Source organism: Odontomachus brunneus, unplaced genomic scaffold, assembly GCF_010583005.1.
Source record: "Odontomachus brunneus isolate Ranch 3 - 2012 unplaced genomic scaffold, Obru_v1 Obru_scaffold_007, whole genome shotgun sequence".
In the NCBI taxonomy this organism is placed as follows: domain Eukaryota; kingdom Metazoa; phylum Arthropoda; class Insecta; order Hymenoptera; family Formicidae; genus Odontomachus; species Odontomachus brunneus.
Genome location: NW_022639457.1, coordinates 776691 through 791283, shown reverse-complemented (window position 1 = coordinate 791283; position 14593 = coordinate 776691). Strand labels below are relative to the sequence as shown.

General features: G+C 46.7%; 1 protein-coding gene and 1 long non-coding RNA gene across 2 annotated transcripts in view; one reads left to right on the top strand and one right to left on the bottom strand.

The window, feature by feature from the left end:
* Nucleotides 1-14593, top strand: part of LOC116853970 (DE-cadherin) — a 195807-nt gene that overhangs the window by 81345 nt on the left and 99869 nt on the right. The gene's annotated exons all lie outside the window — the stretch shown is intronic.
* Nucleotides 9773-14593, bottom strand: part of LOC116853972 — a 61604-nt gene continuing 56783 nt past the window's right edge. The window contains exon 3 of the long non-coding RNA XR_004380057.1: nucleotides 9773-10205. This is a non-coding gene — a long non-coding RNA (uncharacterized LOC116853972). The remainder of the gene's footprint in view (nucleotides 10206-14593) is intronic.

Sequence of the window (14593 nt, the reverse complement as noted above, 5' to 3'; positions counted from 1 at the left end):
ATTCTATATTCCCATATAGATATACATGTATATGCACATTATACATTGTACGTACATTATACAGCGCTGAAATATTTCCGCATAGGGCGCGTGTCGTCACGCGGCAGCCCAGAAAGCGGCCGGTCCCGGTCGCGACATTTGCAGCCGTGCTGCGCCGCGCCGCACCACGTTGCATTGCACAATCGGCCGTAAAATCAACATTGACATAAGCTCCGGCTGCACAAAGGCTGTATTACGCGCGCGGCAGGATGCACATGCGCGCAATTTTTCCGGTCGTGTCTCCGACGGCGGCGGCTGCGACGACGACGGCGACAGCGACGAGGACGAGAGGGAGGAGGCGGAGGTGTAGGGGTGAAATTGGATTACGTACTTTTACGTGTCGCCGCGCGACTCTCGCCGGGACACGGATACCTCGTTTACACGGTGTCGTACATACAGTGGTGACGCCTTACTCCCTACCGATGACGACGACGACGATACCATTCGTGGCGAATCCGCGCGCGGAAGTCGAAGTCGCGAGCGGAAATTCGCGTACATGGAGACACGGTTTCCTTGCATTTCTTTCGCATCGTGAGAGAGAATCACGATCCGCAATTCTCATCTTGCCCTACGATTCCAACCACGCGCTCGTATGTGTGATTTTGGCGCGAAAATCTTGGGCACTTAGAAAGGGAGCGAGAATCGTTTCTCAAAGCAACGGCTCTCTCTGTTTTTGTCTCTCTCTTTCTCTTTTTCTCTCTCTTTCTCTTTCGATCGACATCACAGGCTTTGGCTAACCATTAGCATACGACTACATATAAGAGTGACCAACTGTTTCTTATTTTACGGGACGTCACGATTTTTGGCTCTCCATAGAGGCGTCCTGAAACCTTATGAGCGGTGCGTTAGTTTCAATTTATTATCTAACGTAAAATAATTAATACAAAATTCTATTCCTACATATTATATTTGTAAGCAAAAAATTTTAAGTTGATTTTTTGTTGCTTTTATGTTTTATTGATTGTTATCTGATTTTAAGATTTTCAAGAATTTTATCAATCTAATTTAAAATGAAATGAATGATTTAAAAAATAGTAAAAGTCTATGTTCTGTTGATTGCTTGATGTTAATCTAATAATGACTATTTTACTTACGCGACAAATACCAATTATCAGTAACATAATACCAATGTTATAATTCCCTACTCAATGCAAATACGGTATAACGTGAGTATTGTGTAACAGTTGAGTGAGGAGTCATATCATTGGTTGCTGTTATATAGTTGGGTTTACTGGATTATCTGCCTACTTGTACTTAATTGCTCAACGTATCTACTTCAAGATTAATATATCAAGATATACTTTTATATACAGGGTTGGCAAAAAGTCCGGAAATGAAATATCTCGAAAAGGATCAACTGTAGCGAAAAATATGTAAGTAGCAAAGTTGTAGAGCTTAATAAAATGTACCTAATAATGGCTAAAAATTTGACTTTAAGTGGAGGACGAAGATCATACGAAGGTCAAATTGAATTTTTTAAATTGAACCCCCCACTTTTTATTACATATACATATTATTACATATTCTTGTAGCTTATCTCAAGGGCTTTCCAAAAACCTATAATAAAATATTTTTTTATTAGGAATATTTAGAGTTATGAGGCTTGAAAGGATTTTGGTCTTTAACTGTTTCGTAAAAACGTATCACTGTTTTCTGAACGGTGGATTTAAAAATAAAATTGCGATCGGGATATGCAGCATTGAATGTGTAGATCAGTTACTTCTTCGTATGATCAAATATGGTCTCCAAATTTTCGATAAAGAAACAACATTATCTTTTGTTTATCGGTTAACATTTTTAAAAAAGAAATTTGAAATTGTAGTTGGAAAAAGGAAGGGAAAAGACAAAGAGTAAGATGCGAGAGAGCACGATTCGTTTTTAAAATACAAAGATCGAGAAGCGTTATCGTGAAGCGCGGGTATGCGCGAGTTTTGACTAAGTACGTGTGATATTACGTCGTGAATGAATAACCGCGTTCGATGAGAGCGAATGAACAATTAAGCTGGTCATATCGTCTAGCTCGAGACACGAAAAACAAAGTTATTCTTGTTTTTCTCCTGTGTTTATGTTTTTTAAGCTCCCAGCCTAGTTCTTCATTCGCTCGCAATTTCAAATTTCTTTTTTAAAAATGTTAACCGATAAAGAAAAGATAATGCTGTTTCTTTATCGAAAATTTGGAGACCATATTATACGAAGAAGTAACTGATCTACACATTCAATGCTGCATATCCCGATCTCAATTTTATTTCTAAATCCACCGTTCAGAAGACAGTGATACGAAACAGAAACAGTTAAAGACCAAAATCCTTTCAAGCCTCATAACTCTAAATATGCCTAATAAAAAAATACTTTATTATAGATTTTTGGAAAGCCCTTGAAATAAGCTACAAGAATATGTAATAAAAAGTGGGGGGTCCAATTTAAAAAATTCAATTTGACCTTCGTATGACCTTCGTCCTCCATCCAAAGTCAAATTTTTAGCCATCATTAGATACATTTTATTAAGCCCTACAACTTTGCTACTTACATATTTTTCGCTACAGTTGATCCTTTTCGAGATATTTCGTTTCCGGACTTTTTGCCAACCTTGTATATGTATAACTAAGAAAAAACATGTATGTAATATTAGAAACTATTTTGTCATCTGACGTACCAATGAAAAAATCCCGATTTTCTTGGTTGTGTCTCGATTCTGTAAAGTCGATATCTCGAAATTAGTCAATTAAGAGTTGGTCACCCTTCATGTAACTGACATGTTTGCGAAACGTTGGGAACAAGTCCAGGCGGCAAACTCTTCCAAAAAGGAACGATTGTTTTCTTTTTTTACGGTTCGCCGGATGATTTTATTTTTAAATTTCGACCCGGAAAACGCGGCGTTTTTCGAATGAACGCAGCACCACCGGGATATCAAGAGGACAGTATTCCTTTTTTTTTATTTTCTTATGAGAGAAGCCGTGAGTCACTTTTGATACGATATTTCAATGTTCAAATATTGACACAGTGAGAGCAGTTGAATATTAACACAACGCGCGTTACAGCTACATGTCGTCGGACAAGGGGGATGTAATAGGTGTGCGCGCGCGTTCTTATTCGATACCTGGCCCGAAGGGTCGCTGACGCTTTATCGATTACACACGCGTGCTCGCGACGGGGCGATTTGAGCCTTGTCCGAAAGAATTGATACCGCGCGTGAGATTGTTGCCTCGGGGGCGGCAGTAATTTGCGGAAGATTGATACGTGCGCGCGCGCCTTCTACAAGTACACGTTGTATGCTCTCGCGCGCGAAAATATCGACACCGTCGGCTACGAGCAGCGACAATGGCACGTCGACAGACGCCGACGACGGCGACGGCGACGAGAAAATAACGAAATTCCGAGCGGCGTCGGCAGCGGCGATAAAAAGCTAATTGATAGATATTTCATGAAACACCGGCGGGCGCATATTTTCGCGCGCGAGCGCGCTAGCCGACGCGCCTCTCCCTTTCTTTCTCTCACTTGCTCTCTATTTCGCTCTCGCTCTCGCTGCGCTTGAAGCGGAATCTCCGATAATATTTGCTCATTATTTCGCGAGTAATTTCACCGTTAATTTAATTTCCCGCCGCCGCGCCCCCGTCGAGTGTTGGACCACTCGCCTCTGCTTCGGGTTTGTTCTTTCCGTTTCCCGACTCTTCGGGTCCTCCTGCACGGTTTCCGCCGGTATCACCGCCGCCGCCGCCGCCGTCGTCGTCGTCGTCGTCGTCGTCGTCGTGTCGCTCTAATATCGCGGTAGTTACGACGTTTGAATTGTTTGCGCAGTAGGTCGAACTAAATGGGACATTGGATGGAGGAGGCGTGCGAATGAGCGGGCGAGTGAGCGAGAGAAAGAGAGAGAGAGAGAATAGCGAGGAGAGGGGGAGAGGGTGAGAGAGCGCGCGATAGAGGGTGTACCGACGGTGGCATGAGAGAACGAGAGGAAAACGAGAGAAAAATAAGCCAGTAATAGGGAGATGGAAGTGGCGAGGAGCGTTCTGCTGAAACTTTCTACTTCGCCAGATTGAAATTGTTTTTCATCGTCTCTCCTCTCTTCTCCTCTTCTTTCCCCGACCGACCGGCGCGAGAATAGGCGTTGGCACGATTGCGCCTGGGCGAATTCGAACGCCCCTCTCTTTCCGCTTGCTTGCCGTCCGCCTCTCTCTCTCTCTCTCTCTCTCTCTCTCTCTCTCTTCCGTTTCCTTCGCTCGCCACTACCCACCTCTCGATTTATCGTTCGTCCCCTCGCCGCATCTGCGGAATTATCACCCTTTTAATCGCGTCGTTGACGCATCGTGTCGCCTCCTCTCTTTGGGCGCGAAGGGGGGGAGGGAGGGGGTACCATTCAGCACCCCTCACGCACCCTCTCTCGCAGTCGGCGGTCTGCCTATCGCCTTGGATTATAGACGCGTCCGGCGGTCCCGCGGGCGCCGTACCGCGCGATAGGACATCGTTTCATTTTCCGTGGCTTTCCGAATTTTCCGTCTCTCTCCTCGCGCGAAGATACCACCCTCCGGAGGATCAAAATGGCGCTTATTAACCAGTCAGGCCAGCGGAAATACGACGGTCTCGCATGGAAAATTATTAGCGCTCCGAGACGGCGGCCAGGGTGTACACCACACGGGCCAGCCGTTACGGCGCGGCCGTGTTAAGCGGAAAATATCTTCCCCGCGCGTGGGAATGTTCGATCAGTAATCGCGCGCTCGCCCAGCGGAGCACTCGGACGCAAGATATAGTGATCAGCGTCCGCGCTTCGATCAGCCGTGAGGCACCAGCCCGTCGGTTCGTTAAGCTTCCTTTTGTTTCTGCTTCTCATAAATCGCCCGCACATTCCCGATATCGTCAAAGAAACGACGACCTAACGCGCGCACGCGACTGCGTCATTTATGTATTCCTCGCCGATAACACCTTTACGTTCCATTAACGTGAGAGAGAATCGGCGGTAAATTGCATTCACCTCTCCCTGTGATACTTTGACGAGGCAAACGTTTGGCTGGAGCGTGTCACGATAAGAAAAATCAAACGCTAGAGAACATAAAGTGTGTCCCCGCTATTTCTCGGTTAATGGAGTCTCTCTCTCTCTCTCTTTCTATCTCTCTCTCTCTCTTTCTCTCGCGTCTGTTACGAGCATATAGTCGCATTCAGAGGTTTACAGACGATCTACGTGCCGTATAGCTGGATTACGTCGGATAGCTGGCTCTTAACAACGGGACGCGACACGCAGACAAAACGCGTCACGATGCAACGCGCCCCACGATCTGTAACGGTAAGCTGTGTTGCCGTCACTGGCAACGTAAGCGAGCCGTTCCGGACGGAAAAGAGTCGAGTCCGAGAAGACGATGTCGAGAAATTAGCGCGGGTGTGTGTGTGTGTGTGTGTGTGTGTGTGTGCGCGCGTGCACGGGTCAACGAGCTAAAAAGATCTCTTTCCCTCCCTCTGCTTTTCCCGCTTATAGCCCGCGGGGCTTCTCGTCAGCGCGGCTGCCGCGGGGTCCGCATAATTTCGTGAAACACAGCAGCGACGCATCCCGCCGCACCAACCCTTGCGCTCGTCCTCGCGAGCGCGCAGCCATTTTTACATTAACGTACAAGCCGCCGGAGAAACAAACGAGGACGTGGCCGGGCGTAACCGCTCGGCAGGAATTTTACGATTATCATAAACACGCTGAGTGAGACCGTAAATACGGGCACGTGTGGTACTACCGGCGCGCGCAACACTGACGCATTCCTGCCGCTTCACGACGACAACGACGACGACGATACAAGAAAGCGTGTTTTGCATTTACACGCGCGCCGTACGTTAGGTATTCGCGCCGGTCGGCCGGCTTTCCCAGATACGTCGGCATTTAAATGCAAATTCGCGCCGGATATCGCGTTTGATTCCGGCATTGGCGCCGCGGAGAGTCACCCCGCGGTCTCACGTAGCGGCGTTAACATCGGCTTCTCGATGATCATCTTTCTCGCGACGTTCTCGCACAGCGGGTGATGCCCGGCAATCGTGAGTTTACAATCGCAGCAAGTGGATGCGCATGTGCGCGTGTTGTGTACACGCGCGTATGTGTACACGTGCGTGTTTGTGACGTCGACTGCTCGCGCGCACCGTGCATTATACGTCGCATTAAACTCATCGATTTGCGTACGACCGATGGAATTCCGCGGGACCGGGCGACGGTTTCAACACGCGAATACGTTTTACCCAACTCGCACCGTTTTACCCGCGCTCTGCACCTTGTGCAGCAGCGACGCAGCGAGAGCGAATTGTATATTTTATTACGACGATTATCGAATCGGCGATTATTGCTTTTTAATTCCGCGTTCTCTCGATTGGTTTTTAATTGAATTACAGATGTGTCCTCGCGCCAAATTCCCTCCCCATTGTCCCCGTCGGTTATCGCCTCTTTCCTTCGCATTTCTCTCTTTATTATTCCGGCTCGTTTACGGCGGAATACGCGATATAAATTATGCCGCCATTTCGCGGTAAATTATCGATTTTGCAGCATTCATGTCGACGTACATAATTACACGGATCGCGGCATTGTTGCACGGCTATGGCTGGTATGTAGTATTTGTCAATGGCGTAATCGGGATCGGAAAAACGTTAGGGCTGGCGGCGGAACGGCCCTCGATGCTATGAATTCTAAGGCTGCCACGGCCGGTGGCGCGCGGGAAAAGATGGGCGGGAATAAAAGCGGGACTACGACGAAGGGAGAGAAAGAGAGAGAGAGAGAGAGGGTGAGGGGGCACCGCGCGCGAACCCCACGTTGATCGAAATGGAATTTATGTTACAATATTGACCGGTTGCTCCACTCTCGCACGCGGCCGCCCCGCTTCCTGCGTCAAGATGCACGAGTTCGCATAAGCGTCGACTCGCTGCAAAAAGCGTCCGAAAACCGCCCGTCGCGTGGACCACGTGGTGTTTTAATGTGAAATTTCACACACCCCTTCACCTCCCTTCCTCCACCGACGACAATTAATTCATCTCGCAGTATTTAACCGTTCGGCGTCGCGAATTGACACACGACCGCGGGATTCTCACGAATTAATGTTGCAAAAATAAAATCCCGGGAGTTATTTGAGTCCCTGCACAATTACGAGAATATTGAATTAATATCTGATTAATTTTTAATATTTAATTGGAATGGATCGGCACGAATAAATGTAAAATTTATACTACTAACGTAGTGCGCGACCCTGTGTGAATGTTTGATATGTATATATTTTTAAAGTAATTAATTTAAATATCCCAATGGAAGTTAATATATAACTGTCGCTATGAGGCTTTCACGCTTGCAAGGCATGTAACAATTATAATTTCTACGTTTCCTTTTTGCCTCTCTCTCTCTCTCTCTCTCTCTCTCTCTCTCTCTCTCTTTGTAACATCATTGCGACGCAACCTGCTCATGTAGCGCATTTACAATTGAGAGTGACGATCTACGAAAGAAAACAGAAAACCCTCAGGTTCGAATGAGCATTGCGCGTCCCTCAAAGTCGCAATCAAGGATTGTCGTCGCTCACAGAGCCGTGATTTCCCAAAGCCCACGCCTATGTATCCTCGCGCCGCACTCTCTGCCTGCAATCTATATATGCATATATAGTAGACACAATATGCGGCGTTCGTATCCGAGCGCGAGGAGAGGGCTCGCATGGATGCGCACACCGTGCAGTCGGCACGTGACCAGGTCGTCGGCGAAGGGTGATGCTTCGTTTTGGCGAAGCGGCCGATGGGGCGAGGGGGCTCGGCGTAGAGTCCCGTCGTAGTTCGACGACGACGTCGACGACGGTGGTGCACCGGGGACAACGACACGGCGGGGGTTCCCCTACCACTCGTGAAAACCAAAGTGGAATTCTGCGGGGTGTTACGGCCTGTTTTACGATATTAAATCACGCCGCGCGGCGTGTCCTCGCTTCCTGCCGTCTGGTGAACTTGTTCCGTCCTCCACGAGGCACGGGCTAACGCAGTAAGATACAATAGGGTCGACTACCGGGAGAGAGAGAGAGAGAGAGAGAGAGAGAGAGAGAGAGAGAAGGGGAGGGGGAGAATGTCGCAAGCGACACCCTCGGTCTAGCAAATTGATTCCATTTGCATAGCTCGCGCCTATTGTGCACCTAGCGCCTGAGCGCGTCGCACACGCTGCCACGTGGTGGACGGTCGCTGGGAGTGTGCGGCGGTCAGTGCGTGCGATATTCTCTCGAGCGCGCCTGTTAGACGCTTGAGATAATGCGATACGTTCAAGTGTCGGATGACTTTAATTCTCCGAAGCCCTCGGACGCGAAACAATGGGGTGACGGAAGGAGGAAAGAACGCCCCGCGCTCTTGGTGTCTGTAGGTCGGGCTTGAATTTCCATATGAGATAAGCGCGTTCGGTTCAAGGCTCGCTGCTCCAGATCGTTGGATTAAGCAGGATCTCGTAAGGGATACACCTTTATACTTATCGTCTTTATATTTGCCGATGAAACAAGAGAGGGATCCAGGAGGGACGAGTACTTCGAATCTACTATATGAGAACCGGACACACAGAGAAACATAAGCAGTAAGCAAATCGACGAATCACAGTCGATGATTCTTTTTGCGATTTAAGAATCAGCGACTGTGATTCTTTCAGCGGGCTTATGTTTTACTGCTCAAGTTTTTGTGTGTGCCATGGTCTTTAGGGTTCTCGCACACAAATTTTCGTAACCGTAGACGTAAGATGTAAACTTAAACTGAACAACCAAACAGGATATTGCTTTATCTTTGCGTACTCTAGAAGAAGATAGAACTGACGGTGAAACTGTTACGCAGAAATAACTAGAATCCAACCGATTGACATTCTAGTTGCTCAATCTAAGTTCTAGTTACACCGTTATTTATGTCAAAATTTGTGCGTGGGAGTCTTTAGTACCTTAAATCCACCTATAAGTCCGCCACCTATTTCGCGATAAAATAAGCGACGCGTCTTCCGAATTCGCCGAGCGTGTTTTGCACGCGTAGCTGCGCGCACGCTTACGGCACGTCGTCGAAACGAATGCTAAATGCCGCTAAGTGTCGCCGGAAACGCCCCACGGGAGCTTGCGTCCTTTGTGCGCTCTCTTCCCTGACTTTTGCTCCTTCTGTCCAATAAAAACGCGACTCTATGCAAAACAGTGTGGATCCTGGAAGCTGAACTCGCGCCATGCAAGTTTCGGGACGTACGTTGTATCGCGGTGAGTTACACGGACCCCATTGTATCCTCCCCCGTAATATTATGCACGCTGAAATATTACGAACAATGCGCTGTCGGAGTAAAATAATACCCGAAGCACAGAAATTAATATTTTAACATTTCCCCGGGGCAGTGAATCAGGATCTTTTCTTGTTCTCGTCGGCCAAGAAAACGTCGCGAAAAACCAACATCCCGCGTGTACTTTGCATTTTCGCGTTATCACGCTCCTCGATCCCTACGACGATTCCCATAAATTCTTATTTCTCGGAATGTCCCAGCGCACACGCAGGGCAGGGGTAAAGAGAGCTCCTTCGTTAATCTTCCGAGATGTGCGGCTATAAAGCAAGTGAGAAAGAGAGAGAGAGAGGGAAAGGGAGAGACGTGGCATTACTACGACTCCGCGAGATGCGTTATAAAGCATTCGGCGCAACCAGTTAGGAGTCATACGGAGCGTCAATAATGATAGCTCGCGTCGTTCCTGCCTTCATATAACGATCGAGTCGTACGCTCTCTCTATTATCGAAGCTCGTATGCCTCTGTCACCGACGCATTATGTTACGTGCACCTTCTCTCCTCTTCGCCGGTGGTGCACGCGAGCGATGTGCGATCATCGCACACGCGACGCGCGAATCGAATGTTCGCGCGATATTAGCGGTGCGAGTCGCACATGCATTACTCCACGTGCACGCACGTCTCTCTGCGACACGTGTCTGTCGTTGCAATTGTATGCACGCAGCGAGAGAAAGCCCTTTGGCTAAGCGCGATGTCTAATCGCTCGCGATCTTAAAGCCTATCTACACTAGGACACGAGATTAAACGCAGCGTTACGTGTTTCCTCGTGTGTTCTCGCACGAGCCTCGGGCTTTAATACACAGGACGCAGAAAAGTCGGGGGCTGACTTCAGCCAGGCGTATCTCTCTGTCCGTCGATCTTATCATCAGCCGTCCCGTGCAGTCCATCCCGAGAGAAGAAATATCTGAAAAATAAAAAATATTTATCCGATGGGTATCAGGATGGCGAGTGATCAAGTATATTTTTTTTACGCTTAATATGAGTTAATCATTTAATTGGGAGCTGTTTGATTATTGATTTGAACAAATTCCATCGAAGACTATTCGATTGACAATTTATTTCAACGAATTCAATTAAAGATTGTTCAACGATTGATAATTTATTTCAACGAATTCAATTAAAGATTGTTCAACGATTGATATGAGCGAATTAAAGATCGTTTAATTGATAATTTAATTTTGCAGATTTAAGTAACCTTAGAACTCTCAACGTCAAAAAGTTACGTAGATTCTAAATACGAATAAATTTTACCCAGCATGTTTTTTATATTTGCTTATAACTCCCGGAAAAACATTCGAAATTCAATCCTCTTTTTTTCAATCGGTGTAAAAAACATTGAGATGAACCTGGCGTGAAAAAAACATTGATATGAATCTGTTGATATTTTTATGATTCATTGAAGTTGGAAAAAGTTATTAAAAAATAAAATATGTTTTTTAAGAATGATAATGTTTGAAAAATTAGTATCTACATAAATTTCATTCATGTTTAGGATTTTGGGATTAATGATCATTTAATTGACGATTGAACTTGGCAAATTTAGTCAAAGACCATTTTCACTGGGAGGAATCAGTAGTCCATCAGTTTGAATTGCTTACATATTTGTTCAAATTAATTATCGAATTGAGAAAATTTTAATTGATATTTTTACAACTCTGGTGGCTACTAATAAGATATTTACTTAAATCTGAATTCTTTCTTTTAAGTGAAATAAACAATTGCGTTCGTGAAAAGCTAAGGTTTTAAGAAAAAATATATATTATTTGGAAGTATATTATTTGGAAAATCTTTTATATCAGTATTTTTTCTCAGTGTATGGTAGATTACGTGGATGCAAAGTTCTCGTATTCTTGCATTTTATGTAGATGGATCTTTAGGGCAAATTTAGGGCCGAAAAACAGAAACTGTCGACTACCATTTGACCATCAACACGACCTCTGCTTAACTTGTGCCTTTCTACTTCCGGCTTTTCTGCCGAATTTTCTATGAATTCGCCTTTAGTTTCATGTAAAGATGCGAGTTGAGTTGCGTTGCGTTGCGTTCGTCAGCGTTACATGTCTTTGCTCTGTTAGTTCCCATCTGTGTTGTGGCCGGCGCAACAGCCGGCCGACTCGCGATGGTGTCATTTTCTGTTTAACTTTGGGGCGGCAACGCACGCTAACGATGGAACGCTGCGATGCACGAAGGCGGGTGAGACCAGCCGGTAAATTTCGATGACGATGGAAAAACGGGCGCGTGCTGACGAACGGACTCGCGAGATCGTCGACGCGGAAAAGTCCGTTTATCGGCTCCGGCTGATCTCTTCAGGGTTACGTCGACGCGTGCAATATCCTATCGACGCGACGTTCTCTCATGCGGTCGGTTTCATCATGCGGGATCGTGAGGCTCGCGCTTAAGCCACGCGCCTCCGACCGGCCGCAGGTCGGAAATGGAAATGGAATTTCGCCGCGATTTTATGTGGCGCGTATTAACGTGCAAGCGCATACACAGACAGACAGACAGACAGACACACACGTATCGCGCGTGCGACAACGTCGTCGCGGCCAGATTTAATCTGGCCCGGTAACAAACCCGATTGACATGCGGCAATTTGTTCCGCATAGGATGAGCGGCGAAATGAAATTATTAAATTTGAGATTGCGCCCGGAGAGTGCTTTTTGCGGTGCTTATATGCGATCGGCGGGGCCCGCGTTTAAATCACCGCCGGCCGCGCTGCGCGCACGAGCGCGATTATATTCAATTCGATAAATACACGTTCGCCCTGCGAAGATTACACGCTTGTGCGTTTGCGATTTACGCGACTGTGTGTGTGTGTGTGTGCGCGCGCGAAAATGTTCGTCGCGTAAATCATCTCATTCGCGCGTAAGATAAACGTACCCAATCCTGGATTGGAATTTTCATAGTTTTGGTCTTTAAATGCCAATATTTCGATTGTTAGCATCAAACATACGTGTGCACATTTTATGTGTGGAAATGTCCGTATTTGAAGATTAAAACAATAAAGCCGTACAATAGCCGTAGGAGTGCGCAGTAAGACGTGAGCAATGAGCTAATTGATCGATAGGACGCTTAAAGGTCCATCTACAATGGGATTGGCAGTAAGCAGTAAGCAAACTGATCAGCTATAGTCGATTATTCTTGCAATAATAGGTCTTGCTATAATGGGTCTTATTGCTTATTGTCAATCCCGTTATAGACAGACCTTTACAGTCCAAGAATAATGTAGTTGGTCAATTCGCTTACTACTTATTTTTAGCTACTGTAGAATAAGCATAAGAATGTTCAGGACTGAGTACGTGTTCGCGCACTACACTGATGCTACACTGGTGCTGTAGCCTCACTTTAAACGCGCCCGGGAACGAAAACGAAAACGAGAACAAGGCCGAGAAGAAGGCGAGCGACGTAAAACGGAATCAGATAATCAAATTCTCGGCGTTGTATTTTGCAAGAGACGCCATCCCGCCACTGTCATTGTCGGAGCAGCGGTCGGCGTCGGGCCGCCGGACGTCGCGTACGCCGACCAAGAAATATTAACGTAGCCGTTGTTAAGCGGTCTTCCCTTCAGGCTCAAAGCCGAAGCTATAAAAAATGTCCAAGTCCGTCTGGATCAGCCTCATCTATAATCCATTTGTCGCTCCACTTACATTTACCTTCGAAATTCTCCTTGAACGTACCGACGAGTCGCGAGCTTCGCGAGCAATGCAGCAGGCGACGACGACGACGGCGACGGCGGGCGGGGCGCGCAGCTTCGGCGTAATGCAGCAACTCGACGGTTCCCGATAGCAATGTTAACGAACAGAAGCGAGCGAAACTTAAGCAAAATTTATTCGCTTAGTCCCCTTCTATCGCGCGGAGTAATTTATCGCGGCTTATAGATCACCACCACCCGCACACCCTCGCTTCTTTCTCTGCTGCGCCGGTCGCGCTCTCTTTATGCCCGCGCCGAACGAACGAGAAGCGAGAGCCCGGCAGTAAAAAGCGTTTGTACCGTGGAAACGGTGCTACGTGCTGCGAATCCGCCGCGGAATTTTTAATTTAGAGTCGGCGCCGCGCTTTGCCGCCCGTGGGGTCGCGGCACCTCGTAAAAGCGAGGAGCCGGCTGTCCGAGTAACCTGCAAAATCAGCCGCTGCCGCCACGGGAAATTAGGATCGGCGTGCACGCGCTGCGTTCCATGTAGAACATGTGACGTACAGGATGACGAGAAAAGCGTGGATTCGTTTCTCAATTCTTCGCAAAAGATACCCAGTCGAAACTCTGTTCCTACTTTCGACCTCAGTGTTCCATTTATCCTGTTACTGTTTTGACACTCTGAAACTTGTTAATATTTCTCGATTCTATTTGATCTTCAGCTTCGCTGAAAGATTCTGTTTGGAATCTACAAGGAGCATTTTGTGCGTTTTCTGCCATTTAAGACGTATTACAAACACACGTACACACTGCTCGAAATTTTGACCCTATTTTCGGCCTCAATATTCTATTTAACTACTACTATTTTGATATTCTGATGTTTATATCAACCTCTTTTGAGTCTAATCGACCTGCTGGCTTTGCCGAGAAGTTCTCTTTAGAACCTACAAGTGATATTTTGTGTGCTTTCTGCCATTTAGAGGCGCTAAGTAAGATTTCAGTTTCCAAGTATATTACACACACACACACACTGATCTCTCAGAGTATACAAACGTGACAAAGTTCAGGTCCAAAGGAAGGCTGAAATTTCAACTCGGGTGATCCTTCAGGATACGCAGATGTTAGAAAGTTCAGGACTAAAGTAGAGCTAAAATTTCGACTGTCTCGTGTTCCCTCAACAACAGCAGTCCGTCGCTGAATCTTTCGCGCCAACGAATGCGACTAGCGTGCTTAATCTATAACGTCGTAATTCGGCATTCTTTCGCAATGTTCTCCGATTCTTGATTGTTTTATATTTTGTTTTTCTTTCTGAAAGACGCACTTTAGTCTGTCGAGCAGAACGAGCTCGGACTTCATCGCGACGTAGACTCCCGAGTTTGACAGTCCCGCGTCACCATCGAGACGCGAATTAGTATTTCACGATTAGCGGACTCCACGGGACCGCGAAATTCATCCACAGTTTTACGCGACGTTGTTCGGACCCATCACGAGCGTCGACCATAAACCTGCAAAACTTTTCCCGTGAGAATATGCTAAACGTGCGAGAGCAGCATCACGCCGCTGCGACAGATATAATTCGATTATTTGATATTTACGACGAGAGGGGAAGGGGGGAGAGAGAGAGAGAGAGAGAGAGAGAGAGAGAGAGAGAGAGAGAGAGAGAG